This window comes from Lissotriton helveticus, chromosome 7 (genome assembly GCF_964261635.1).
Source record: "Lissotriton helveticus chromosome 7, aLisHel1.1, whole genome shotgun sequence".
NCBI classification, from domain to species: Eukaryota; Metazoa; Chordata; class Amphibia; order Caudata; family Salamandridae; genus Lissotriton; species Lissotriton helveticus.
The window spans coordinates 997,458,478-997,463,439 of NC_136068.1; positions in this window are offsets into that span (position 1 = coordinate 997,458,478).

Below are 4,962 nucleotides of genomic sequence, written 5' to 3' on the forward strand. Positions count from 1 at the left end.
TGCCAATCTGCTGTCTATTGTATGCAATGCTTTGAGACTCCCATGATTAGGATCAGTTTGCTCAGATGTGCCCAGAGATTCTTTCTCGAGAAATGTAGAACAATTTGCGCCTATAATAGCACAACCTTCACCTCTACTAGCCAAGAGTTGTTCTATTCTTTTCTGTAAAATAAGAGGTTTCCGAGCCAATAACTGATCAGTTGAGTTGGTAAATTCTTCTAAAACATTAGTTTTTTCTTAATAGATAGACTTACTCCATAGCTTTGGACTAGGCTTAGACAAAATTTAAATTAATACTATGCCAACGTAATTCAAGTAATTTGGGGAATTTTGTGTTACTATCCTTACTTACACTCCATTTGTGGTTAACATTTACAGCAAAGGTGCTGTTTGTAGTAAACGTTTACAGCAAAAGCATGGGAACAACAGAACGCGAGTCACTGTTGATCTAGACTCTTTTTTTTGCACTGTTTTTACACGAAATGCGTTCATGAAGCAAAAATTGTCAGGAGTATGCATTTCACGCTAAAATATGGCACTATAAGAAAGATTTGCATTTCATGTAACTACGCATAATTTTGTCAAAATTAAGTATAATTACTCAAAAGCAAATTGTATGACTTTCACACACGTACTTTGAACCAGAATAGCAATGAATCAATCCGTTTCTGAAATGTCTCTGGGCTGTCACTTTTGGGAATCAGAGTTTAAATGGAGAGCTATCTGATAGGTACAACATAGACAGACGATAGCATGATCTAGACAAATCCCAGGGTAAACTCATATATGATGTGTTCCCACATGCATTTAATGTTTCTGCCCTTCCAGTGGCCTGTTACAATGCAGCAGGGCTCCCAAAGGGTAGACTAGTGGAGTCAGGTTTACTCGAGTAAAACAGGTCAAGAGATTGGTTCAGTGTGCTTGGGTATGGTCAATCTACATCTGCATTCAATATGCCCCATTATAGCGTTTCCATTTTTGACTTCACAAAATAGTCTACAGGAAGCAGCTGCAAAATTACCAGAAGGGGACAGAATGCACTGATCAGGTAAGGGCATGGCTTGATCAGCTAGTGAGAGACACATAATGCCATGGTTGCATTCGTATTTGTAGAGCCCGTTCACAAGCAAGTCGTCACCTTGTTTATACAATGAACAAGGATCGGAATCTTGGCCACCCCTCTAATGGAATCCTTAGATGAGCGGATGCACAGCCAGCATGAAAAAAGATTCAAATCCTGTTTGTACCACTCTAGTATTTGCAGGAAAGCATTATGGGGCATATTATCAACACAGGCGATAAAATTATCGCTGCTTTTATCGGCAGAAAACTGCCGCTAAAGCCGCGTTTGCGGCTTAAAGCCGCTTTTGCGGCAGTTTTCTGCCGATAAAAGCAGCGATAATTTTATCGCCTGTGTTGATAATATGCCCCTATATTTTTAGAGGGAATGCCTTTCCTGGAGGTGGGCCCCGTGCATAGCATGGTTGCTTGCTTCACACCCCCTTCCTTACCTTCGAGATATAGTCATAGATTAAGCCAAGAAAGATGAATGCTGCGAAAAGGGCCAGTCAGCCCCACGGAGGAATGAGGGGGCATATTACCAACCATAAGAGATAATTTTTGTCTCTAACTTGTTTAGAGACAAAAATTATCGCCGCACATCGGCGATTTTTATCGCAGATAAACCTTGCTATTAGCAAGGTTTATCGCAAATGCGATAAAAAACGGCCGCAATACATGAATATCGCTGAAAAATCAGCGATATTCATGCATTATCGAGCAAATGCTCTTAGCCATGTTATCCACCTCCCATTGGTTAACATGGCTAAGAACTGCTCAGGGCAGGTGTTAGCTTTTGGAGATATTCGCGCTTAGCGCGAATATCTCCAAAAGTTGGTAATAGGAGATAGCGATGTTAGCGACTGTTTCCAGTCGCTAACATCTTGGCACGCCCACTTTGCATGTCATTAGTGATAAATATCACTGACATGCAAAGCGGGGCCCAAGATGGTCGCTATCTCCTATTAGCTGTCGCTAACTGGTGTTAGCGACAGCTTGGTAATAGGGAGATAATTTTATCTCCGCTTTCTTGGCTTTTAAAGCCAAAAAAGCGGAGATAAACCCCCTTGATAATATGTCCCGAGATACCTGGGAGGCTTCCCACTTATGGAATTGCAGGCCTTCGCTGTGGGTAGAAGGAGGGGTTGCAATCAGATGTCGGTGCAATGTAGCTGCAGAGGAAGCACACTGCGAGTTGCAGGAGAACCGTGGCTCACAAGAACACATGCTGGAACATGAGCTCGTAACTTACTGAGTGCCATGTTTAAGGGCAGCTCCTCCACTAGGTGCCACAAGTGCCCTATATCGTATCTAAAGACGAAGGCACTTGTAATGTGGCGAACAAGGTGTCTGTCCATTTTTGACAGAGTAGCCCATCTGCCAGACTATAAAGAATTAACAAAGACACCTTCACTACATAGGTTTAGACTGACATTTACAAGTTTATTTATTAATTCACAAAGAAATTATATTATTTTAAAGAAGAACTTGATTCTAGTGCAGAAAATTACTGAAAAGCAAGATGCTCCTAATAGTGTGATGGTGTAGTGCATGTGACAAAGTAAATATAAGGTGCGCTAGTGCTATACAAATTGCAGATATATACATGTGTCTGACACGGATAAATGGATGTATCAACCAAACCTCCGTATAACACTGATGAAATCCAATCAAAATAAAAAACAGTCCACTGTAATAGTTGTCGACGTTTCAACTCAAAATACAGATTATTTAAACAAGGGTCATCATCAGGACAGAAGTATATATAGGACACGCCTTAGAATGAAAGAATCATGTAACCATCAAATGTGTAAAGCGTGAGTGGTATTTTAAAAAAAAAACTCCAAATAAGACCATTTGTACTTCAGTAAAGGTTGCACAGAGTTTGCAATGGAACTACTTTAGGTTTGGAATTAAGTTTACAAGCTAGTATCTCCACTGCAAAGTCTGGCCATTATGACATTTTCCCAAAATGGGGAATAAATACTCACATCACGATTTGCTAGTTGCTTTTCTGAGCAATTATTCACGATTTCAGTGAAATAGCATACAGGCATTTCCTGCCTGCACTGAGCATGTGGAACATATCAGCGGTATTCATGGTGGGGTGTAGGGGTGTTAAATGAGGGGAAATGGGTGACATACATGCTTGTGCCTGTCCAACTGGAGTTTTAATCGTTAACTACTCCACTCAGACTGCTTGCAGCGGGCAGGGGTAGACAATGCTGCCTGCTTCAGCCCCAGGCCTTCATCCTTTCCGAGTGGCTGTGGCCTCCAGGCCCAGAGTCACTGGATCTGGTAGATTTCAAAACTAATAATTCCAAGACCTGAAATTCTTGTAATTGTAAATCCTGAGTCATCATTCTGGGTGAAATAACATATTTCGTACTGAGGCCCTTAATCTTATGGTTATGAGTGCCTTACATTAACCAGAATGCAAAAGGTTGAGCAATGACCACCTATCGAATTTTCAGCTCAAATCTAAGACATTTTATTTTTAAAGTTCCATTGTAAAGCTCACCTTCCTAAAGGACAGTGGGTTGTAAGTGCAGTGCAAGTGATGTTTAAGCCCTAACGATTGACACAAAGAACTACAGAGACACAAAATGGATTATCTGGTCACATTTCTCTATTCAGAGGGGGATTCTGAATCTTAGGATGAAATATTGGAGCAGTTCTTTTTAGCCACAGTGAAAGCAGTTTCGTGAGGCATATGTAGGCGTCAATCTATTCTGAGAACATGAACACTATGATTAGAAAAGGAAAAGGAGAGAAACATTGAGGCATCTAAATGAATTCCACGTGAAGAAGGGCAATCATTCCCATTTAGGTGGTGGGCAGCAGGGATGCTCTTGACACATTGTCTGTCATGTTTGCACTAACTTGCTAATCCAGATCCAACAAGAATGATGCTAATTTACAACCTTTCACAAACCCACTATCATTCATGCACATATTATAATGCTGGTCGACAGACGGCCTAGAGATAAGAGAATGAGACAAAAACAACAGAGAGAACAAAAACCCTGATTATCTTCACTCTGCCTATTGCTAGAGCTGGGCTCAACCTTAAGTGCAGAAATGCAGCAATTTTAAGATACTTTCTGTATTTCTGACTCTCTGTTATTGGTTGAACCCTGTAACTTTCTAGAGCTTCAGAGTTTAGCAAAGAAGGTTTGTGATCCAAATGATTTTCAATTTCACAAGTTCATAAGCTTAATGTGATATATGACTAAAAATAGACTAAATTGGCGATTCCAGGTATAGCTCCAGAATACTACTCTGTATTCAATAAAGCGGTGAAAAATACAGGCCACAGAGCTGGGATTCCAATCTCCAGCATCAAGGGTTTTGCCAGTGGCACCAAAAAATCTTAATAGACAAGCAAGGAAAGCTTTACAAAATAAGGACCTTATATTCCATGAATCCAAAGTGCTGCTACAATTGCAATCTTGTCAGAGTACTGTGGCATGCAGGAATGCCACTAGTCTGACTTGAGTAATCCAAGCGTCACCCAGACAAAGCATAACACTAAGATGCTCTCACATTGCTGACCTCCTATGCCACCAAAGACTAAAATACCACTTCATGGAGCATGTCTCAGGGCCAGTCCATTAGACACAGGTGAACACTGGCTTTGAAAGAATCAGGACACCCTACCACAACGAGGGCTTGGATTGTGGCAGTGGTGTGGTGAAACTGTCGGGCAACATAATGGAAATAGGGTGTAAACCAGTAGGTAGCTCTAGCACTTATCCTGCCTTCTCGCATAACATGGGCATCACAGTGAAATAATTTGACTATTCTCCAAGTGGCTGCGTTCCCCTGCTTCTCCTGCCACACTCCATTTGGGTCCCTTTTGCAGCTACATGTCAACTATAAATGATTTTCACTGGTGGGGAC